At 40.1% G+C, this 26,341-nt stretch overlaps 1 protein-coding gene across 1 annotated transcript in view; it reads left to right on the top strand.

Annotated features, from left to right (window-relative positions):
• Positions 1–26,341, top strand: part of PAK3 (p21 (RAC1) activated kinase 3) — a 367,784-nt gene that overhangs the window by 48,545 nt on the left and 292,898 nt on the right. The gene's annotated exons all lie outside the window — the stretch shown is intronic.

A 26,341-nucleotide genomic window follows, 5' to 3' on the forward strand; every position in this document is an offset into this window, starting at 1 on the left:
TTAGTATGTAAGCCACGTATAAGCATTGTTAAATTTAAACCTATGAACTTCATTTATTTGAGTGATTATAAATGGATTGAACTTTGAACTTTGGTTTTTATATGTTCATTGCTAATATATAGAAACACAATTGGTTTCTGCATGATAATACTGTATTTTGCAACTTGACTAAAGTTCATTATTAGATAAAGGAGCCTTTGCTTAGATTCTTTTTTTATGGCAAATTTATTTATTTATTTTTAAATCCTCACCCAAGGATATGTTTTTATTGATTATTATTTTTTTATTTTGTTTTATTGTTTAAAGTATTACAAAGAGTATTACATATGTCTCCTTCCCCCCACCCCTTGACTTTCCCCCGGCCTCCCCTACCCCCCAGTGTCTTATGTCCATTGGTTATGCTTATATGCATGCATACAAGTCCTTCGGTTGATCTCTTACCACCCCCCCTCCCACCCCCTAAACCTCCCCAGCCTTCCCACTGTAGTTTGACAATCTGTTCAATGCTGTTCTGCCTCTGTATCTATTTTTGTTCATCAGTTTATAATGGTCTTTATTATCCATAAATGAGTGAGATCATGTGGTATTTTTCTTTCATTGACTGGCTTATTTCACTTAGCATAATGCTCTCCAGGTCCATCCATGCTGTTGCAAATGGTAAGAGTTTCTTCTTTTTTACAGCAGCAAAGTATTCCATTGTGTAGATGTACCACAGTTTTCTAATCCATTCATCTGCTGATGGGCACTTAGGCTGTTTCCAGATCTTCGCTATGGTAAATTGTGCTGTTATGAACATAGGGATGCATATATCCTTTCTGATTGGTGTTTCTGGTTTCTTGGGGTATATTCCTAGAAGTGGGATCACTGGATCAAATGGGAGTTCCATTTTTAACTTTTTGAGGAAACTCCATACTGTCTTCCATAGTGGCTGCACCAGTCTGCATTCCCACCAGCAGTGCACGAGTGTTCCCTTTTCTCCACATCCTCTCCAGCATTTGTCGTTTATACTTTCTATGTAGGCGGTCATCTCATTTACAAATAAAAGACATTTTTCTTTATTTTTTTCTCATCTGTAAGCCTTTTTTCCCCTTTCTTGTCTTATTGAGTTGGGTAGTACTATGTTTAACACCAGTGCTGAGAATAAAAATCCTTGCCATTTTTTCAATATAGACAAAAAAGCATTTAGTGTTTCATCATTAAGTCTGATATTAGCTTTGGCTTTTTTATCAGCTTTGCTGAGATATAATCCACATGACATATAATCCACTTATTTAAATTCACAATTCCATGGTTTTTAGTGTATTCACATAAATTTGCATTTATTAGCACAATCAATTTTAGAACATTTTCATACCCGCCAAAAGAAAAAAAAATACACTGAGATGTAAGATGCCAGTAAACCAGATCCAAGAATATATTAAAAAGATCATACACTCTTATCACGTGTGATTTATTCCTGGGTTGCAAGGTTTGTACAATATCTGCAAATTAATTAACATGATATGGCACTTAAAATTAATGATAAAAATATGATCATATCAATATGTGCAGAAAAGCAATTGACAAAGTCCAGCACCCATTTATGATAAATATCTCTTCACAAAGTGGTAATAGAGGTTACATACTTCAATATAATAAAGTCCATATATGTCAAACCCATAGCCAGCATCTTATTCAACGGGCAAAAATTAAAATAATTTCCCTTAAGATCAGGAACAAGATAGGGATGTCCAATTTCACCATTCTTATTCAGCATAGTAGAGGAAGTCTTAGCCAAAACAATCAGATAACAAAAAGAAATAAAAAGCATCCAAATTGGAAAGGCAGAATTAAAACTGTCATTATTTGCACATGACATGATACTCTAAAAATCTATGAGAACTGATAAATGAATTCAGTAAAGTAAAATAACACAAAATAAATTTTCAGGAATCAATTGCATTTGTATTGGTATATTATTATACACCAATAATGAGCTATCAAAAATGGAAGTTAAGAAAACAATCCCATTTACAATTGCATCAAAAAAATAAAATACCTAAAAGTAAATTTAAACAAGAGGGTAAAAGACCTGTATTCAGAAAATTAAAAGAAACTGAAGAAATTGAAGAAGATGCAAATAAATGGAAGCTTATATTGTGCTCATGGATAGGAAGACTTAACATCATTAAAAAGTCGATAGTATCTAAGGCAATCTATAGATTCAGTGCAATTACTATCAAAATACTAATGGTGTTTTTCAAAGAACTAGAACTAGAACAAATAACCCCAACATTTATGTGGTACCACAGAAGACCTGCACAGAGCCACAGCAATCTTGAGAAAGAAGAACAAAGTTGGAGGAATCATGCTACCTGATATCAAACTATACTACAAGGCCATAATAATCAAAACAGCATGGTACTGGCAAAAAAACAAAAACACATGTATTCAGTGGAACAGAATAGAAAGCCCAGAAGTAAACCCACACATATATTATCCATTAATATATGACAAAGGAGGCAAGAATATACAATGGGGACAATTGGGTACTGGAAATATCTAGGGGGGGGTACTTTGTAAAGTATATGGTTGTCTAACCGCTATGCTGTACACCTGAAACTAATCCTATATAATAAAAGGCTAATATGCAAATTGTCCCCTCTACTGGGAGTTCAACCGGGAGTTTGACCAGGGGGCGGGGCTGGCCAGCCAACCACTCATGGCCCCTCCCCCAGCCCCTCCAATTGGGGGTGAGGCCGACCAACCAACTGCCCATGGACCCACCCCTAGCCAGCCCTGCCTCTGATCAGCCCCCCCCTACCCTGATCGGGGCTGGGGTTGGCCAGCCAACTGCCCACAGCCCCTCCCCTCAACCAGCTCAGCCTGACCAGCCCTGATTTGGGTGGGCCATCCAGACCCCACCTGTGCACAAATTTGTACACCAAGACTCTAGTACAAAATAATACTTTATTGAATTTATTGCAGTGACATTAGTTAATAAAATTATATATGACTCAGATATACAATTCTATAATACATCATCTATATATTGTATTGTATGTTCACCACCCCAACATCACTATTTATCTCCCCTATACACTCTTCTACCTCCCTCCACCCAAATGAAAGCAAACCCTATTTGAAAAATAAAATTTTAAAAAGACATTCTATTCAAAAGATGGTGTTGGGAAAATTGGACAGATACATGCAGAAAGTGAAAGTAGACTGCCTTCTTGCACCATATACAAGAATAAAACCAAAATGGATTAAAACCTTAAATGTAAGACTGCAAGCCATAAAAATCCTGAAAGAAAAATTAGGCAGTAAAATCTCTTAGTAATATATTTTCTAATATATTTTCTTGGGCAAGGGAAACAGGAAAAATAAACAAATGATACTACATCAAACTAAAAAACTTTTGGCCGAAACCGGTTTGGCTCAGTGGATAGAGCGTCGGCCTGCGGACTGAAAGGTCCTAGGTTCGATTCTGGTCAAGGGCATGTACCTGGGTTGCGGGCACATCCCCAGTGGAGGAGGCGGCTGATCGATGTTTCTGACTCTCTATCTCTCTCCCTTCCTCTCTGTAAAAAATCAATAAAATATATTTAAAAAAAAATTTTTGCACAGCAAAGGAAACCATCAACAAAATGAAAAAAAATACACAAATGAATGGAAGAAGGTATTTACCATGATACATCTGATAATGGGTTAATGTCTAAAATTTATAAAGAACTCATAAAATTCAACAACAAAAAACCCAATTAATGAATGGCAGAGGACCTGAGCAGATACTTCTCCAAAAAGCACATAGAGATGGCCAATAGACATATGAAAAAATGCTCAATATCACTAATCATCAGGAAATGCAAATTGGCAGGGGAGGGTGGGTAAAAGAGGAACCAAAGGACTTGTATGCATGCATATAAGCATAGCCAAAGAACACAGAAAGTACGGGGGTGGGGGACATGTGCTGGGGGGTGGAGTGGCCAGGGCGAGATCAACAGGGGGAAAAGAAGACTTATGTAATACTTTCAACAATAAAGAATTTAAATAAAAAACTACAATGATCTTTCATCTCACACCTGTTAGAATGGCTATCATCAATAAATAAACAAACAAGTGTTGATGAGGTTGTGGAGAAAAGGGAACCCTTATGCACTGTCAGTGGAAATGCAGATTGGTACAGCCATTGTGGAAAACAGTATGGAGTTACCTCAAAAAATTAAAAATAGGACTGCCTTATGACCCAGTGATTCCACTTTTGGGAATTTATCTAAAGAAACCCAAAACACTAATTTGAAAGAATATATGCACCCCTATGTTAACTGCAGTGTTATTTACAATAACCAAGATATGGAAGCAACCCAAGTGCCCATTAATTCACGAGTAGATAAACAAGTGGTACATATATACAGGGTAATATTACTCAACCCTTAAAAAAGGAAATCTTACCATTTGCAACAGCATGGATGGACCTACAGAGTATTAAGTGACATGTCAAAAAGAGGAAGACAAATACTATGTGATTTCACTTATATGTGGAATCTAAAGACCAAAATAAATGAACAAACAAAATGGAAACAGTCTCATAGGTACAGAAGAAAAACTGAGAATTGGCGGATGGAAAGGGGTTTTGGGGACTGGGTAAAAAAGGTGATGGGATTACATACAAATTGATAGTTACAAAATTGTCATGAGGATGTAAAGTACAACATCTATGTTATAAAAGGCCAGTGGCCAGAATGACCTAATGACCGGTCACCAGGAGGTGCATGGAGCACATCTTGGTCCCTTCCTCTGGCCCACGAGATGCTCACGGTAGTGGGGCAGGGATTGCAGATCTTGCAGTTCTTGTGGCTTGCAGGGTGGAGCGCAAACTACTAGCGGTGGAAAGCTACGAGTGGCGGAGGGTGGGATGGCCAGCTAAGGCAAGTGGCAGAGAGCTACTCACGCATGCAGTTGGGGTTCCCACAGCAGCGCAGCGGAGTCTGGGGTCCTGCGGCAGTGTGGCAGAGTCTGGGTCCCGTCGGTGTGGGGGTTCTGAGTCTCGCAAGAGTTTGTACATTGGGCCTCTAGTAGTGACTATAATCAATAATTTTTTGCATAACTATATATGGTGCCAGTTGGGTACTGGAAATATCAGGAAGTATAGGATTGTCTAACCCAGCCATGGGCAAACTACGGCCCGCGGGCCAGATCCAGCCCGTTTGAAATGAATAAAACTAAAAAAAAAAACACAAGACCGTACCCTTTTATGTAATGATGTTTACTTTGAATTTATATTAGTTCACACAAACACTTCATCCATGCTTTTGTTCCAGCCCTCCAGTCCAGTTTAAGAACCCATTGTGGCCCTCGAGTCAAAAAGTTTGCCCACACCTGGTCTAACCACTATGCTGTACATCCAAAATCAATACAAAATAATATTGAATGGAGCCTGTAGTTAAAAATTCAAAAATAGCCCTGGCTGCATAGCTCAGTTGGTTGGAGCATTGTCTCATGCATCAAAAAGATTGTGAGTTCGATTCCCAGTTAGTGCACCTACCTTGGTTGTGTGTTTGATCCCTGGTCTGGGCATGCAAGTAGGCAGCCATCAGTATTTATATCACATATTGATGTTTCTCCCTCTCTCTCATTCCCTCTCTTCTTTAAAATCAATTAAAAAATCATATCCTTGGGTGAGGAATTAAAATATTAAAAATAAATCTATCTTATATAATGAAGAGTTAATATGCAAATGGTTGTCACACCCTCACACCATTACACTGTAACAGCTCAGACACTCAACACTGGGGAGAGAGGAATGGGGACCAGCCAAGCACAAATGAGCTCACAAGAGAGGAATGGGGACCAGCCAAGCACAAATGAGCTCACGAGAAAGGAATGGGGACCAGCCAGGCACTAATAAGCTTGCAAGAGAGGAATGGGGACCAGCCAGGATGTGGCCCAGGAGAGGGGCAAGCTGCCTGCCCTGTGGTCCCGGGCACCAGGGACTGGGGCTGCGGCACGGGAGTGTTGAGGGATGTTTAATGAACTGAAGATGCAGAGGTAAGACGAGCGCACAGGATGATTGATGCCGGACAGAGGGCTACAGCTCACTCAGGCATGTAGCAAACTCTGCACTCTCACCATCACTTTTATTGGGGTTTGGTACAAGGTTAGTGCATCAGCAGTTAATCAACTAAATCTTGTTTTGTTCTATATTATTACAATAGCACACTAAAGACAACTTACAACTGTGCCCTCCCTTTCTGCTCCACACCCACGACTATTTAATCTTAGCCTTTCCAGGGAGGTAAATGTTCCTGGAACTCAAGATTGTGTGCAATCTTGACCCAGCGTGACTCAGTTGCAAGTCACGCTGTGCTCCTGATAGAACATTCACTTCTTCTTGGCAGGACTTCAGATCCTTGTTTACAAATGTCCAGCTACATGGGAGAGGGACAAGCTGCCCACCCCGTGGTCCTGGGCACCAGTGGCTGGGGCTGTGGCCCAGGAGAGGGACAATCCACATGCCCCATGGTCCCAGGCACCAGTGGCTGCACCTGTGCCTGCAGCCCAGCCTGGGAGAGGGACAAGCCACATGCCCCATGGTCCCGGGCACCAGCAGTTGGGGCTGCAGCCCAAGATAGGGACAAGCCACCTGCCCCGCAGTCCTGGGTGCCAGTGGCTGTCCCTGCACCTGTGGCCCAGGAGAAGGACAAGTCACCCATTCTGAGGTCCTGGGCTCCAGCGCCTGTGGCTGCAGCCCTGGCAAAGCTGCCTGCCCATGTAACCCTGTGGCTGCGGCCAGCCCAGGCGAAGCTGGCCCAGGTCCTGGGTGCCTGCAACCGGCCAGAGGGAAGGAAGCCCAGATCCTGGGTGCTTGCAACCGGCAGGAGGAGGGAATCCTGGGTCCCGGGCGGGGAGAGATGCAGAGGTGGTTAGGGGCGATCAGGCAGGCAGGCAGGCAGGCATGCAAGCAGTTAGGAACCAGTAGTCCCAGATTGCAAGAGGCAGTTGGACATTCCCCGAGGTGTTCTGGATTGGAGAGGGTGCAGGCCGGGCTGAGGGACCCCCCCCCCGCCACACACACACACCTCGTGTATATATAAAAGCCTAAGCGACCATTAGGACTGAATGACTGGAACAACCAGAACGACCGGTCAATTAGTCACTATGATGCACACTGACCACCAGGGGGCAGCTCAATGCAGGAGCTGCCCCCTGGTGGTCAGTGTACTTCCACAGCCAACCTCCCACAACCCCTCCCCCCTGCTGGCTACCCCTCCCCCCAATAGGTCTTGATCATTGACCAGGCAGAGGGACCCCATCTGTGCACGAATTTGAGCACCAGGCTTCTAGTAGATAAATAAATAAGTAAATCATACAACTCCTAGCTTGTACCACCAAATCATCCCATCTTCCCTAGCCCTAGGCAAACACTAGTCTATAATCTGTCTCTATAGATTTGCCTATTCTGGATGTTTCATGTAAATTAAATCATACAATATATTGTCTTTGAATAATACTTCTTTCACTTGGCATACTTTTTCAAGAATCATCTATGTTGTAGCATGTATCACTACTTCATTTCTTTTTATTCCATTGTATGCTCATATTACAATGTTTTATCCATTCATCAGTTGAACATTTGGTTTGTTTTCACGTCTTGGCTGTCATAGTTGTTTTTTTTTTAATAATTAAGTGTTCTTTATATATTCTAGATATAAGTATCTTATTAGATATATGATTTGCAAATATATTCTCCCATTCTGTGGATTGCCTTTTCACTTTTTTGATGTTTTCCTTTTAAGTAAAAAAGTTTTAATTTTAATTATGTGCAGTTTATCTATAGTTTCTATTTTTTTCTTTGTGCTTTTGTGTCATGTCTAAGAAACCATTGCCTAATACAAGGTCACTAAAATTCATATATATGTATTTTTCTAAGAGTTTTACATTTTTAGCTCTTGCATTTATATCTATGGCCCGTTTCTTGTAATTTTTTCATATGGCATGAGGTAGGAATCCAACTTTATTTTTCTGCATGTGGACATACTGTTTATCCAGCACCATTTGTTGAGAAAATTCTTCTTTACCTATTGAAATTTATTGGCAAGCTTATGAAAAATCAATTGACTATAAAAGTGAGTTTATTTCTGGACTCTTAATTCTATTTTATTATTCTTTATGTATATATCTAAGGTTGTCCCAAAATTCACACAAGAAGTAATTTTGATAGAAAACACAGGTTTATAATTAAAAGTTATACATTTTGTATTGATTCATAAAGTATACAGTATAGGGTTATGTATGGAATAGCATATTGGGTAAATAGCCTCCACGGCTTTGCTGGCACATACGCACTCTTTTGTTAAAATTTTTCATGACTGTTTTGCATAAATGTGGCTGAATTTCGTTGATACAGCGTTCAATTTCCTCCTTCAAGGCATGGGTGGTCATGGGCTTGTTGGCATAAACCTTAGACTTCAAAAAACCTGAAAGAAAAAAGTCCAACAGCATTAAATCGCATGATCTGGGTGGCCAATTCTGATCACAAAAACGGAAAATTACATGACCAGGAAATGACTCATGCAGTAATTGAATTGTTTCTTGGACTGTATGGCATGTGGCACCATCTTGTTGAAACCACATGTCATTCACATCCATATCTTGCAATTTAGGCACAAAAAACTGGATTATCATGTCACAATAGCAAGCACCATTAACTGTTATTGCCTGAGCAGCCGCATTTCGGTCATGGAAAATTTCAACAAAAGAGTGCGTATGTGCCAGCAAAGCCGTGGAAGCCATTTACCCTATATGCTATTCCATACATAACCCTATACTATATACTTTATGAATCAATAAAAAATTTACAATTTTTAATTATAAACCTGTGTTTTCTATCAAAATTACTTCTTGCATGAATTTTGGGACACCCTTTATATATCTATATCTAAATCTGTATCTATATATATATGAACAGGGATGTCTTTTCATTTGTTTAGGGTCAGATCCCATTTATTTTTTTCATTTATTTCGGTCTGTTTTAATTTTTTTCAATAATGCTTCGTGTTGTTCAGATGATATGTTTTATACTATTCTGTTAAATTTATTAAGTATTTTATTATTTTATGCTATTTTAAATGAAATTGATTTCTTAATTTTAATTTTAGTTTTCATATTGCTACTGTGCAGAAATAAAATTTATATTTTGTACATTGATCTTTTATCTTAAAACTTTGCTCAACTTTTTAGTTATGTTTTTCAGTGGATTCTTTAAGGTTTTATAGATATAGATCATGACATCTGTGATTAGATTTCATTTTACTCCTTTCTAATTGGGACACTTTTCATTTTCTTGCTTAATGGTTTTGACTAGAACTTCCATTACAATGTTGAATAGAAATGGCAAAGGCAGACATCCTTGTGTTGTTCATGATCTTATGGGGAAAGCTTTTAATTTTTCACCATTAAATATGATGCTAGCTGTGGGATTTTCATAAATACTCTTTACTAGGTTGAAGAAGTTCCTTTCTATTCATGAATTGTTGAATGTGTTATGATGAAGGGGAGTTAAATTTTATCAAATGTTTTTTTCTGTGCCTATTGAAATGAACATACAGTTTTGTCCTTTATTCTGTTGAAGTACTATATTACATTAATTGATTTTTGAATGTTATGCCAACTCTGCATTCCTGGAATAAATCCCAATTGATCATGGTGTATGGTTCATTTTGATAGCTGTGAGGGTTTATTTGTTTGTGTGGGTTTCTTTTTTTTAAGATTTAAAAAAATCAAGTTGAGGAATTTCTTCTCTATTTCTAATTTTATGAGACTTAAAAAAAATCATGAAGGGTGTTGAGTTTTGTTAAATGCTTTCCTTCATCAGGAAAATTATCACGTTTTCATATGGCCTGTTGATAATTTAGATTTTCAATGTAGCCTGTTGTATTTTTATTTTCATTCTATTCTGTAGATTCAAACTTCTAGTAGACATGACAGGCTTTTCCACCCAAAGTGTCAGCTGATCTAGACTCTTATCTGGAGATTCTATGGATAAATCTACTTCCAAGGCCATTCAGGTTTTTGGCAGAATTCAGTTCCTTGGGGGCATATGACTGAAGTCCCCATTTCCTTGCTGGTTGTCAGTCAGGGGTCACTCTCTGTTTCTTTAATCCACCTATATTCCTTCTCACATGATGCCCTCCATCTCCAAAGTCAGTGATCTGCCAACCTGACATTTAAAATTCCTCTGATTTCTTCTGCTGCTTAGTAGTCAGAGAAAACCCTCTGTTATTAAAGGTCCTCTGTGATTAGATTAGACACACCCAGAAAATCTCCATATAATGTAATGTAATCATTGGAGTGATTTCTCAACACATTGATAAGTTCCACCCACACACAGAGGGGAAGGAATTATACAAAAGCAATGGTCATTGGACATCATGTTTAGACTTTTGCCTACCACATTAATTAAGTTTAAAAAGTAAACTAATTTAGCCCGGCTGGTGTGGATCAGTGGTTGAGTGTTGACCTATGAACCAGGAGGTTAGGGTTTGATTCCAAGTTAAGGCACATGCCTTGGTTATGAGCTTGATACCCAGTAGGAGGCACACAGGAGGCAGCTGATCAATAATTCTCTCTCATCGTTGATGTTTCTCTCTCCCTCTCCCTTCCTCTCTGAGGTCAATGTTATCTATATCTATATCTATATCTATATCTATATCTATATCTATATCTATATCTATCTATCTATATTAGTAAACTAATTTAAATAAAAATGTTGAGTAGAGACAACCAAGATGGCAGCATAGGTAAACACCTGAACTTGCTGCCGCACACAACAACATTAAAACTACAACTAAAAGACAAAATTAATATTATCCAGAACCACAGGAAGGCTAGATGAGTGGAAATTCTACAACTAGAAGGAAAGAGAAAAGCACATTGAGTCCAGTAGGAGGTGCAGAGGTGTGGAAGTGTGGAGGTACAGAGGCACGGTCGAAAGGGGCTGGCAGCTGGGTACGCTATTGTCTTTTTCAATTGAGAGGGAGATACAAGCTCCTGATTGCTCTGAACTCCAGTTCAGGGTGAGAATCTGGGGACCCAGACTCATAAGGTGAGAAACTGGACTGTCTGGCATCTGGCCGGAACATGAGGGCGGCTTTCTCACAGAGGTGCTCGCAGCTTTCATTGTTCCTGCATGGGGCCGTGGGACACAGAGACCTGAGACCTCTCTGAGGCAGGGCTGACAGGCAGCCATTGCAGTTTGCTCTACCCTGGTGATTCCCTGAGACCACACCCCACCCAATTTACACCCCCATCCAAGCTGTGTGCAGAGGCTTTTGCATACGAATTGCCTGACCTTTCTCAGTCTAAAAACCTGTCAAACTGCAGCTGGGACAGAGAACCCCAAAGCTTCCAAAAGAAGGCCCAAGGCTTGTCAGCAGCCTGCATTGCTTCACAACTGCACCTCATCTGGGTACCTCCAAACCCCAAACAAAGAGGAGGAATCTGCAGATCTTTCTGTAGCTCCTGCTGGGTGGCCTCAGACAGTGGCTGACTTTGCACCTTGAAGATCCAAGAGCCAGTGTACCCAGTGGTCAGAGTGAGACCATCCAGATTACAACTCTTCACATTCATAAGAGACACACTCAAGGGGCAGACTCAGTGAGCATCAAAGCCCCACTGAAGTAAGTCCTGCCCCATAAGGGTGTCTCCAGCACAGAAATTCTCCCATTGTAGACACAGGTGGTCCTCACAGCCAATTGGCCTGGAGGTCAATTCCTCCCAGTGATACCAACAGGAATCAAGGGTTAACTACAAAAAGACTGTGAACACAGCCCACAAAGAGGTGCACCAAGAGTGTCCACCTCAGATAATTAGGGAGGCTGAGCCACTGGGCCCTATAGGACACCTAGCACAAAAGCCACTCTATCAACACAAGGAAGCAGCCAAAATGCGGAGACAAAGAAACATGTCACAAACAAAAGAAATGGAGGAAAGAAAACTACTGGATATAGAGTTCAAAACTAAGATTATAAGGTTACTCAAGAATCTTCTAGAAACCACTGAGAAATTTGTGAGACCCTCAAGGATATGAAAAAGGTCCAATTAGAGATTAAGCATACACTGACTGAAATAAAGAATAAATTACAGAGATCCAACAGCAGATTAGAGGACCCCAAGAATCAAGTCAAAGATTTGAAATATGAAGAAGCAAAAAACACCCAACAGGAAAATCAAAAGGAAAAAAGAATATGAAAATATGAAGATAGTGCAAGGAGCCTCTGGGACAACTTCAAGCATACCAACATCCGAATTATAGGGGTGCCAGAAGAAGAGAGAGAGAGAGCAAGATATTGAAAACCTATTTGAAGAAATAATGACAGAAAACTTCCCCTACCTGGTGAAAGCAATAGACTTACAAGTCCAGGAAGCTCAGAGAACCCCAAACAAAAGGAGTCCAAAGAGGACCACACCAAGACACATCATAATTAAAATGCCAAGGGCAAAAGACAAAGAGAGAATCTTAAAAGCAGCAAGAGAAAAACAGTTAGTTACCTACAAGGGAGTACCCATATGACTGTTAGCTGATTTCTCAACAGAAACTATGCAGGCCAGAAGGGAATGGCAAGAAATATTCAAAATGATGAATAGCAAGGACCTACCCCCAAGATTATTCTACCCAGCAAAGCTATCATTTAGAATTGAAGGTCAGCCCTGACAGGTTTGGCTCAGTGGATAGAGCTTTGGCCTGTGAACTCAAGGGTCCCCTGTTTGATTCCGGTCAAGGGCATGTGCCTTGGTTGCAGTCACATCCCCAGTGGGGAGTGTGCAGGAGGCAGCTGATTGATGTTTCTCTCTCATCGTTGTTTCTAACTCTCTATCCCTCTCCCTTCCTCTCTGTAAAAAAATCAATAAAATATATTAAAAAAAAGAATTGAAGGTCAGATAAAGATCTTCACAGACAAGAAAAAGTTAAAGGAGTTCATCACCGTTAAACCAGTATTATATGAAATGCCGAAGGGTATTCTTTAAGAAGAGGAAGAAGAAGAAAGAGGTAAAGATAAAAGTTATGAACAACAAAGTCACAACAAATACATATCATTCAACAAGTGAATCTAAAAATCAAGTGAATAAAAAATCTGATGAACAGAATAAACTGGTGAATAGAATAGAATCAGGGGCATAGAAAGGGAGTGGACTGGCAATTCTCAGGGGGAAGGGGTTGTGGGGGTTGTGGGAAGAGGCTGGACAAAAATTGTACACCTATGGATGAGGACAGTGGGGTGGGTAAGGGCAGGGGGTGGGTGAGAACTGGGTAGAGGGGAGCTATGGGGGGAAAAATAGGAAAAACTGTAATAATCTGAACAATAAAGACTTATTAAAAAAAAATGTTGAGTAAATGATCTGGCCAAAACTTGGAGGAGTGCAAGGAAACAGTTTGGGACCCAGTGGAGTAGCTCATTTTCAGGTTCTTTCCATATTCTGTTCACTGTAAGGTATAGTGTATAAAAAATCAGAGGCCTGTGACTTCTTAAAAAATGTCAAGGTAAAGAAAGACAAGAAAGATTGTGGAACTATTTAAAATTAAAGTATACTAAATGCACATGATAACTAAATTATTTAAGGATAAAGGAGTATGTCTGCAACTTACTAGTACTCTCAAATGGTGCAGAAAAATAGTACTGTATGTATGCATATATAAATATGTACAGAAAAAGATAAAGCAAATGTAAAATGTTAGCATCTGGGACATCTGAGAGATGGGTATATGGAAATTGCTTATATACTTCATATTAATAGAGCTTCAGATAAGAATCACAACTCTGGCTGACATCTTCATTTCAGCCTAGTGAGACCCTGAGAAGAATATTCAGGCTTACTGTGCCTGGACTTTTGACTCATGGGAACTGTGAGATAATAAATTTGTGTGTGTGTGTTTTAAGCAAGACAAAAGGTAAGAAATGAAGAAAATCATCACAATTTGGTGTCTGACTAGATGTGGTCAGAGGGAGAAGAGTTGGGGATGGGTTCTGAAGTTAGGAGCCTGAAAGTTGAGATAATACTGACAGAAAGAGGCAAATTTAGAGGGAGAATTGGTTGAAAAAACAATCAAACAAATTTTAGGTATGTTAAGTTTGAGTGAATAGGGACCATTATAAACTTTTGAACAATAATAGATACAGAGGCAGAGCTGCCTCAAACAGATTGTCAAACTGCAGCGGGAAGGCCAGGGAGGGTTGGGGGGCAGGAGGTAGGGGGGTAAGAGATCAACCAAAGGACTTGTATGCATGCATATAAGCATAACCAATGGACATAAGACACTGGGGGATAGGGGAGACTAGGGGACTGTCTAGGGCGGGGGGATAAAATGGACACATATGTAATACCCTTTGTAATACTTTAAGCAATAAATAAAAAAACAAAACAAAACAAAAAAACACTAAAAAAAAAAAGTTTGAGTGAATAGGGGACATGAGTGGAAAGGAACCATCCAGTAAAGGAGTTGTTAAAGGATTTAAGCTGAATAGAAAGATAAAGGCTGTAACTAGAGGTTTGGGAGTCATTGCAATGGTATTGGAGGCATCTGTTATAAAGGGAAAAAGGGGGCTGAAAATAGAGGAATGTTTCTGGATCCACCATTGCACATTTAGCCAGTTAAGAGCATTTGCTCTGAAATCAGACAGGTCTGGATTTAAAATCCTGACTTTGCTCTTTCTATCACTGTGACATTAAACAAGTCCCTCAATGTCTCTGAACCTCAGTTCTTTTCAGCTATGAAACAGTGATACTAATCACACCTGACTCTGTGAGCACTGGATGTGATATACATATAAAATACTTAGTCCATTGCTTGGCACATAGTTGGAGCTGACGAAGTTGGATATATGATTGTTATTGATTGATATCTTTTCATATATCATTTTCTCCAAAAATGCCCCAATGCAGCTCAGGGCACTATATTTTGCTAGATGGAGTGAGTTGATGGAGTTCAGGGCAAGTTGCCTCAAAATATGCCTCTTTAGCATATTGACTAAAGTTACTTGAGAGACATCCAGTGCAAGAACAGTCTGACCCTATTTTGTCCTCCTGAAAGCAGGAAATACATTTTCCATGTGAAAGTACTCTTCCTATACCAGGAGGATAGAAGGCATTCTTATCACCAAGGAAAGGGAATTCAAGGTCAAGAAAGCTATATAAACGAACTATTATGTCTTCATTAATTTGCTACTTAAAGAAAACACCCCTTTGTTTTGTCAAATCTTCATAAATAATTATTTCTTTGTCTACTTGGGTTACTTCTTTGAGCCTCATGTTTTGTTTTCCCTACATACAAAATTAAATTTGATTGTTTTTCTCCTGTTGCTCTGTCTTATGCCAATTTAATGTTTAGATCAGGAAAAACAAAACCCCAACACCTAGAAAGGTAGACGGCAGAAGAAAATGGTGTCTTTTTCTTATGAAGGGCAGGTTCAAAACCTATCACTGAAAAAGGTAGACTCTTTTTATCTTCTGAAAGTTTGAGCAAATTAAGAGGAAGGTGTAATAAGTTCCAGGAAGTGAGAGTCAGAGCTGGGTTTGATAGAGCAGATCAAAGACTTACCTGGATCACCAGGAGCAAATTATTCCTCAGAAGTCTTCCCTCTGCTATCAAAGGAAAGAGATATTTGGAGGAGAAGGATAATATAATCTAGTGTGAAGGATGAGCACAGCATACAAGAGGACAACTTATATTCATGAAAGGTGCCTAGATCACCGGATGCATGTCTAGGGAGGAAATGGGTCCTAAAGGAATGTGCCCAGCCCAGGAATGAAGAGATCTGGTTTCACCTACTGGCACTGATTCTTCCTATGGAAAATGCAACTCTAGGCACTACACTTCTAGCTTAATTTCCCCCATCTCCCACCCCAACTGTAGCACCAATCAATCTATTCTATACTCTTCTGCTGCTAGATGTTAATGCAATCAAAGAGATTACAATGACCTGAAGATTTTCTGATTAATTCTTTCCCCCTCCTAGTCAGCAATTCTTTCTTTAATTTCTCAGTGCTTGGCTCATTTTCTCAGGTCATTTGGCTCTGCTGCTCCAGGAACCTTCTTCCTATATTGGGGACAGGGTTTGGGTGATGTGATAGAGCTCTGAGCTGCTTGGCATTGGCAGATGGACTATCTCTGTCCTTAAATAAAGGCATATTCTCTGAAAAGGAAGGTTTTTGGGTTTTAACAAAAAGCAATCTCAGAAAGGGACATCTGACTATATATGGTTCCAGGTGGTGACTGGAAATATCAAGGGGAACATTGCATAAAGTATATGATTGGCTAACCACTATGCTACACACCTGAAACTAATGGAAAATGATATTAAATGTAAACTGTAATTGAAAAAAAATTTGCTGGGAAATAAATTAGTAAAAATATTGTTTTAAAAAAGAGAAAGGGAAATTTGGAAATGGGGAGAGGAGAGAGAGAGAGAGAGAGGGAGAGAGAGAGAGAGAGAGAGAGAGAGAGAGAGAGAGAGAGAGGGAGAATGATTGAGAGGTAACAGGATCAAACTGAAAAACTAAAATCATTATTTCATTATTTCATCTCAGGCCAAAAAAAGCACCTGCTGATGCAAAGATAAGTATCAGAGATTACAAATATTCCAGAGGCTGCCTGTGCTTGAGATCCTCAGTGAGAAGGAGCTTAAGATACAGAAACTAATAGATCTGTGTCTTAGGTGGGCAGTTGAAGTTGATGCAAACTGCCCAAAGCAGGTCTTGTGATTTTTCGCCTGCAATATTCCTGTTCCCATCGATCTTATTTAGTAAAGGGCACTACCACTCACATGGTTGCTTAAGTCAAACTCATAATTATTAGCCCAAGTTCCTCTTGATCCCTTACACATCATATCCTAGCCACCAGCAAATTCTAATGACCTACCTTCAAAATATATCCTGAATTTTCCCACTCGTCACCACCTCCTCAGCTATTACCTATTTGAGCTACCATCATCTCTCTCCTAGACTACTTCAATAGCCTTCTAACTGATCTACTTGCTTTGAATCTTGGCAGCTAGGGCTACTGTGCTTGGATGTTCAGGTTGTATACTACACAAAGGTACCATAGCTTTAGCTGTGCCATTTTTATCACAGACACACACTAACTTACATAAAAGTGTGCAGATGGGTGCAGACATTCTGGATTTCGTGACTCCATATCTGAGAGCTGAGGGAGAGAGCCTGCTCCTTCATAAACCTGTACCAGTATACATGATTTTGTACAGATTCTGGAGAGCACACTTGCACACATATGCACCCACATAAATGCACCCATTCAGTGGCACAAATGAGTGGGCTCTGTCTCACCAAGCCCTGGGTGTCCTTGAATTCACTTCTCTCACTCACCACACATTGCTCTCACAGTCTAAAGTCCTGTCCTTCCCACCCACAATTGCCTTATCTGGGGGTGTGGGTGGGGGCTGTGGAACAATGGGGTGAAAATTGCTGTTGATGGTACATATATTCTAGTATCAAATGTTTATGTGTGAGGAACTCAGTACACACAGCCAAGGCTGCTGCCTGTCAGGACTCTAGCAAACTCCCTTGGGCAGGATTTAAAGTTGTTTAGCTATACTTTAAAAGACTAAGCTATTTTGTGAGTTTTTAAGTTAAGGAAAGAGCAACTTTTTTCTAATCCACTCTAAGACAGTGTATCAGATAGTAGCAGCCCTACCCCCAACAATATTAGCTTCATACAATGGTCAGCAAGAACTTTATCAAATATTTGAGTATACAGAGGTGAGCAAAATTAGGTTTACAGTTGTGAGCACATGAAACACAGAGTTAATAAAACTATTGTAATAATCATAACCTGCATGTCTTTTTCAATATGAACAACTGTAAACCTACTTTTGCTACACACACACCCCCCCCCCCCCATTAATCTGTTGCTTAAAGCCTTCCATTTACTTCCCAATGGTCTTAGGATGAAGACAAAACTCCTTACCTGGTCTGACTTCCTTTGGAACCTCATCTCATACCACCCTCTGACATGCCTCCCCAAACTCCAGCCACACTTTCAGTCCTCCAGTTCCTCATTAGTAGAATTTCTTGCCTATCTATCCACCAACACCTTCTAGTAGTGCATTAACTTTATTAAGTAGGGACTTTGCCTTGTTCACTACCTATCATCTGTTATTCACCTAGTGTAGTACCTGCCATGTAATAGGTGGTCAATAAATGTTTGCTGAGTGAATAAATAAATGAACAGGAAAATAATGGGCAATGTTAACCCACCTGAAAGACTCTAAGACGAATCTCTCTTCAGCCCCCTTTCTAGTGTTCTTTCAGATCCTCTGGTGAAATGAGAAGGCCAGAAAAATGCAGGGTATAAGCATCAGTGAGCTGAAAGACCTGTTGGGCCAGCTGGAATAATAGTAAGCATAGTCAGCAGTTATTGAGATATTAGCATGTTCTGGACATTGCTCTAGTCACTTTACTCCTTTCATCTCCACAGTAACCTTCTAAAGTTTAAATAGCCTTAGTTTTATTCCCATTTGACTATAAGCAAACAGACACAAGAGATTTAGTAACTTGGATTCAAAAGCAGGCAATTTGACTCTCCTGTGCTGCACAAGAGTGAGAATACTCCCATTTCCTCTGGTTTCTTTCTTTCTTTCTTTCTTTCTTTCTTTCTTTCTTTCTTTCTTTCTTTCTTTCTTTCTTTCTTTCTTCCTTCCTTCCTTCCTTCCTTCCTTCCTTCCTTCCTTCCTTCCTTCCTTCCTTCCTTCTTTCTTTCTTTCTTTCTTTCTTTCTTTCTTTCTTTCTTTCTTTCTTTCTTTCTTTCTTTCTCTTTCTTTCTTTTTGAAATGCCCTGGGAGCGGTTCCCCTGTGCAACCTCACTGTCTTAAATCCAGTCCTGGAAATCAGATAGGAGAAGGGCACGTGTTATGTTGGCAAGCAGCAGTGAGTGTGGGGAAGGAACCAACTTGGTGCTTGACAAGACATATTAAACAGCTGAGATATTTTGTACTTTGATATTAAAATCTAAAAAAATACAACAAATACTAAGCCAGCCTCACCAAACTGGAAAGGAGTTGGTCACAAAGCAAATTTAACACCTCTTCCAATATTTCTGACATCAAATGGAGTGCTTCCACTGAAGTTAGAATGGTATTAATTTGAAGCTCTATGGGGCTAAAACCTCTGCTATTACAGGGCTAGGTTGCACCCTCCACCTTCACATGGGAAGAGAAATTGGCACGGGGAAGAAATACTGTCCAGGCCAGTGGTCGGCAAACTGCAGCTCGCGAGCCACATGCGACTCTTTGGCCCCTTGAGTGTGGCCACGAAGTTTCAATCGCACTGTATGTGCATGCCCGCACGTGGTATTTTGTGGAAGAGCCACACTCAAGGGGCCGCAGTTTGCTGACCACTGGTCTAGGCTATGCTTTGCTTCCTTGACTATGCTAAAGAGAATGAAAAATCAAGCATGAGAGGGAAAAGGCAGAGTAATCCTCATCATTAAAATGTTAGCATGCTCATGGCATAATATAATTTTCCCTTTATCCTACTCTTTTGACCCCTTTTAACAAAAAATGACTATTAAAACACAATTTGAAGTCAACTTGCCTCTTCATGCTCAGAGTCTGCATCCCAAATTTGTGGGCTATATGTGGGGCTTTCCCATATATTTTATCAGAATCCTAGAACCAGAGAAAGAACCTAACAGACCATTTGGTTCAACCCATTACTTTATAAATGAGAAATCTGAGGCCAAGAGAAGAGTGTTGATGGAATGACCTGCCCTGTGAAGGGGAAGGAGTGAAGAAAAATGTTAGAATCGATGCAGTGTTTGATAAATAACTAGTCACTTGTCACATAAATATATACACATTGCAAACAACACCCCTCTCTGAGGGAAGGCCTCAGTTGAGGAAGCTAAATGGGGTCATTCATCCCTCCAGTCCCTTTCTGCTATTTCAAAGATTGGTCCAATCCACCACATAGGTTTTATGTGGGCTCTCAACATTTTGCTCCACAGAGACTTCCAAACATTGCTTCATTAGAGGCTTGTGGCATTTAATCTCTGTGGGAGGGATGGGGCCTTTTCTTCTCATCATGGAATCCATTAGTTTTTTTGAAGCACAGTGCAGAGCTTTTTGGAAATTGCAGGACAAAAAATAGAAACATAGCCAGTCCTTAGCAGAGCCCTATGTAGGAGGTGCAGGGCAACCTGTCCTTCAGTAATGTGTTTACAGAGCACGCTCATTTCAGAACTAGATGGTAAATCTTTCAGGGAGTGAGGCAGAGAGCAAGCCAACTCTTTTCTCCCTTAAAGGAAGATAGACATGAAATTGGATGGAACTTGGAACTCTGGAGAAAACCAGCCCAAGTGCACTAGTAGACCCTGCCTGAGGGAATCAGAGTGGTGCAGCTTGGCTATGAACCTGCTGTAAGCTACTTCCCCTCTTTGGGTCTCTAGTTTTATCTGCCTCTCCTGCCTCACAGGGTAGCTGAAAGGTATAAATGTGAGAAAATAGACACACATATGCTTTGGAAATAGTTAAACTCAATTTAAGGGCAAAGTATTATTATTAATTTTATCCCTGCTCCTTGCCTCTGGTGGTTGGACCATCTTGGTGCCTAACCCAGAATTTGAATTGGTATAGAATATTCCAGGACAAGTCCAAGATCTCTGGAGCTATAGAGAGGAGAGGGTGAGAGATGTTTGTAAAGGTAGGAACAGACTCCTCATGAATCACAACCCCATCAGTGTCTTAATTTCTCTGTATAAGTCTTCTAGCAGCTTGTCGAATTTCTCTGAGCCTCAGTTTATTCATCTATAAAGTGGGATTGTTGTGAGAATAGAATGGAATGCTCTTATGGCAGCAGTGCCAGGGTTCTTGTTCCGGCATTAAGAAGGGTTCAGAAATCTAGAGAAGGGCTGTGTGTAACTTAAATAAGAGTCCAGAGACGAAGCATAATTTTGAAAGGCATTTGGGGTTCAGAGGAGCTTAGCTAAAGAAACTAAGATCTCCTCGTCTCAAGACCCGTGCTTTTTATTAACACAATTTGTCCTAAGGCGAAGTGGAGATATACACTTCAAAGGGTCAGGTTTCATATACACAATCCATTGTCAGATTGGAAGAATTAGCCTATGGCTGTTCAGGTGTTTGGCCAGTAGGAGGCAATAATATGTAGATTAAGACGCCCTGAGCTGTCTGACAGCAAGCAATCATCTCTTTTCAGCTTTGGGGAAATGCCCTTGCCACTCCAGATGATTCAGCCTGCTGAACATGCTGGAATTGGCTTCTGGCACAGCAGTACTAATGACATAGGCACTTGACAATAATAATAATAATTATTTTTTAAAATATATTTTTATTGATTTTAGAGAGGAAGGGAGAGGGAAGAGAGAGATAGAAAATTCAATGATGACAGAGAATCATTGATTGGCTTGCCTCCTGCACTCCCCATAGGGGATATGCCCACAACCCAGGCATGTGCCCATGACCGTGACCAGAATCACATCGGGGACCCTTCAGTTTGCAGACCTACACTCTATCCAGTGAGCCAAACCAGCTAGGGCATTGATTATTTATTTAATTATTTCTGTGTGCTGAGGAAAACTGTGATTTCTTCATGCCAGTGCATGGCTAGTTATTGGCAAAAAAAATACAGATTCTTGGGCTTCACCCCCAGAGAAATTCTGATTAAGGACTCCAAAGGATTCTTATCTGGAGCCAGATTTGAGAACCATTGGTCTAGAGCAGTTTTTCAAACTGCCAATTATTACCTACTGCTTGGGAAATCGATTTATTGCAGTGATTTTCAACTGTTGTGCTGCAAGAATTTTTAAAGTAGGTAATACCTGACTATTCAGTCAGGGGCACTGACCTCTTTTCCCTTAGGTCAGTGGTTCTCAGCCTTCTGGTCCTTTAAATACAGTTCCTCATGTTGTGACCCAACCATAAAATTATTTTCGTTGCTACTTCATAACTGTAATGTTGCTACTGTTATGAATCGTAATGTAAATATCTGATATGCAGGATGGTCTTAGGCGACCCCTGTGAAAGGGTCCTTTGATCGCCAAAGGGGTCGCGACCCACAGGTTGAGAACCACTGCCTTAGATTGTCAAAAATATGACAACAGCTAACACAACAATAACCTTCCAGTGCGAATGAATCAAAATTATACCTATCTTTTTATGTGCCGCAGAATTTTAGTAATTAGTTTATGTATGACATTAGATGAAAAAGGTTGAAAATTTCTGATTTAGTGGGTAGTGACCAACAGTAAAAAAGTCAAAAAGTGGAATAGGAAAGAACAGTGTGCATTGCACACAGTAAGGGTGAATATTGCTCTATGAATGTCAAGTTTATTTCTTAGTGTAGGTTATGGTGGAAAATGTTTGAAATACACTGGAGGATACTATATTCCATTTGGAGACATTAGTATCCAGAGAAATAATATGTCAAGTCTCAGACCGGATAAGAAGAAATGACCAGCAAGAGAATAGATATGATCCATTTCTCCTCTCTCCCCATCTGTCTCATGCTATGCTTGGGTCAACAGAGTTGTTCTCTAATTAGAATGAGTTTTAATATTGTGCAATGGCCCTGGCCTGAGATGTAAGGGCAAGTTGGGAGTATTTCTACAGGTACCAGACTAATTGTATTGACCCCATTAGGCAAAAAATGAATCTAGGTTTATTGGGGTGTTTAGTTACTCTTGGTTAGTGAGAGCTTTGTATACACATTTCACTCTTCTCTGAGATTTTGCTACTTATTTTACCATTTGAGACCCTTTTCCTGCTTTTGTGAAATAAAATAATAAACTTAAAACTCTGTTTCAATGCACATCAATATCTTTTTCCTCTTCAGTTGGTATATTGAGGATATTAGCACCCCAAACTTTTCACCCACGTGTTCCATCTGAAGGGAGCAGGCATTCCTTGGTTCCAGTTCATTGTGGTCCTGTGGATGAGGTCGCCTTGTCAGCAAGGCCTTGTCAAACCAGCCTCTGTAAACTATAGTTGCCCCTTAGAATCCATGGGGGATGATTCCATGATCCCCTATGGATATAAAAATCTGTGGATTCTCAAGTCCCTTATGTAAAATGATGTAGCATTTGCATATAACCTACACACATTCTCCCATATACTTTAAATTATCTCTAAATTACTTGTAATACAATGCAAATGCTATGTAAATAGTTGTTACACTATATTGTTTAGGGAATAAGGACAAAAAAACCTCTGTACACGTTCAGTACTGACATAACCATCACAGTAAGTCTAACTACATAGTACACATCAGCAACAATGCAACCTTTTTGGAATATTTTCAATTCATGGTTGATTGAGTCCTTGAATGTAGAATCCACAGATACTCAGGGCCAACAGTATAGGCCTTGCAAGATCCTCCTAACTCCTACCCCTTCAGATCTCCTTAAATCTCCCACCTTTATATTTTCCTCATGGAGCTTATCACAACCTAACACACTATATTATAAGTAATAAACAGATGATATAAAGTTTTATGTAGTCTTCCAATATTTAATGTTGCTAGATCTGATATTTCTAGAGAGCTTGGGAATTCAAATATTTATATAAAATCTTCTGATTTTTAACTTTGGTTACTGGATCAAAATGCTTTAAACTCCACTTGGGCCAAAGAAAATATGTCTGTGGCCCAGATCTGTTCTGTGCATCACCAATTTGTGACCTTTGTTATAGATTCATAGAATGTTGGGGCTGTGAGAGGCCCTAACCGACATCTTCTATTGAGGAAAATACAACCCCTGAGAGGTTAGGTACCTTCTATATAGACACATGGTTAGCTCATACCAGAACTGAACCCTGCTTTCTTGCTTCGGAGTGCTCTCTCACATTTACCCTGCTGCCTGCTAGGCTGCCTCCCTTCTTCTGGGGGTTGAATTAATCTACCCTGTGTAGATGACCAGGACTGAACAAAATGTATAGACTATGATGAAAGAGATTGTGATGGGAAGGCTGATCATGGAAGGATCTCGGGAAGGAGTTGCATTTGAGCTGTGCTTTGAGAAAAAGTTGGTAGGATTGGGTTGTCAGAGGAAAAAGGAGGGCATTTTAGAGAGAGACAACAGCACAAGCAAGGGCTGAAGTCACATGTGTTGGATTTCTAATCTACATGGATGAAGGGTTCAAGGAAAGATTGGCAAATGATCGCTTCTTGGGATTCTTCACTTGGCTAGAACACAGAAGAGAAAATCAAAGCATGCTATTCATGACTCCAAAGCAGAATTCAAGTGAGACAGTGGGTGTGGTTCATCACATTATGAGAGGACCTAGTACTGTAAAATAGTCATAATAACTGTTTCCACCTCATATAGTTCTTTTGAGCATTGAATGAGGTGATGTATTTTAAACATTTAGAAAAGTGCCTGATACATAGTTGGTACTAAATAATTATTAGCTATCATTATCAATTTTTATCTTACACTGAAGTCAGGAGGTAATAACATGGGCTTTGGAATCTACCTGATACTAGTCATATTACCATGAAAAAGTCATCCTATATAATAAAAGCCTAATATGCAAATTGACTGAATGGTGGAACAACCGGTTGCTATGATGCACACTGACCACCAGGGGCAGACGTTCAATGCAGGAGCTGCCCCCAGCCTGCAGGCCCCAGGCCAGCCAAGGCAGGTGTGAACATGGGCCCCCCTATTCCCCCACCGGTCACCCCTCAGATAGGCTCTGATCGCCAGCCAGGCCTAGGGACCCTATCCATGCACTAATTTTGTGCACTGGGCCTCTAATATCATAATATCACTTTCCTGTTTCTTGGTTTTTCTGGTCTTTAAAATCAGAATACCATTAGTGCCAACTAAAAAGGGCTAATGTGAGGATTAAAATGAATTAATGCAAGTAAAGTGTCTATCATAATGCCTGGCACATGATAAGCACTCAATAGACATTACAATGATTATGGCCTGGCAATCATTAACATAATATGACTGCATAACAAAATAATTGAGAAACATAAACCAAACAACCCAAATCTAACTACTGAGATACAACGCCTTGTTATCATACTGAGATCCAGTTCTTAAATCTGAAATTGCTTTTGTTGAGAAAATCAAGACTGCAGAAAAGGGCATAGATTTGGGATACAGTGGCCATATCATTAAACACTTACAGAGCACCCCATACTCAAGCCTATCTGAGCTCATTTGAATCTCAGTTTAGTTCTTTAGTATATTTGATATTTCTGCCAACTTTGGGTCATCTTCAGTAAATGTACTAGCCAATGTTCCCAGGGCAGAGATTCAACAAAAAGATGACAGACATGATCTCTGCATTCAAAAAACTTACAGACCAATAGAGGGATATAGGAAAAAAAATAAAAATAGAAAATATTGTTAGATGATATTAAGCACTATGGGAAAAACACCTTAAGATGGGCTTATAAGGAGTTTTGATATGGGGAGAAGTGTGGCCAACAATTTTAAAGAGGGTGGTCAGGGGAGACTTCACTGGGAAGATGATCTTTGAGTTCAGCTCTGAAGGAAGTATGGGAGAGGGCCATTCCAGTATCATCTCAGAGAAGAGCATTTCAGCAAGAAAGATCAACAGGAACAAAGCCCCCAAGTTAGGACCATGTCTGGCATTTAAGAAACAGTCAAGAAGCATGTGTGTAACCAGAGCGGAGTGAACAAGAGAAAGGGTAATAGGATAGGAGGTCAGAGAAATCACAAGGGCAGCTAATTTGGGGTTTTATCCACCATTGTGATGACTTCCATTTACAAGAAGTGAGATTGAAATCCATTGGAGGATCTATCTTATTGGGGGGGGGGGGAGGATCACATGATAAGACATAGCCATTTGGTCCTGTTATGGGTTTTCCCTCCATAGATTTTGTACAATAATAAACAAGAGCCAAAGTCCGAGCAGTTCCTGCAGAGCTGTCCTTATCACTCTGCAGATTGCAGAGAGAGGGATCATTGGTCAGAGGAGGCAGTAGAGTGGAATTGGTGACATGGAGAATAGGAGAAAGAGATGCAATCTTATAGAGCTGAAAGGGACCCAGTGAATGTAATTCCACCATTGGGCATCTGTTCATCCACTCTTGACTTAAAGCACTCACTGCCTCACTAGCCTACTCAGGCTCTTGCAGGACCATCTCAAGGTTTGAAAGTCTTTTGATAGATAGGTTTACTGAAAATCTGCCTCCTTGCCACCACTGGGCAGCATTAGCCTAATTTCTGTCACCTGGGCAACCCAGAATAATTATATGCATTCTATAGTAAAACACTTTTGAGATTTGAAAGCAAGTGGATATCTTATATGTCCCCTGACAATTCTCTTTTTCAGGGTACATGTCTCTGGTCCCTTCC

This window comes from Myotis nattereri (genome assembly GCF_964212035.1).
Source record: "Myotis nattereri genome assembly, chromosome: X".
In the NCBI taxonomy this organism is placed as follows: Eukaryota; Metazoa; Chordata; class Mammalia; order Chiroptera; family Vespertilionidae; genus Myotis; species Myotis nattereri.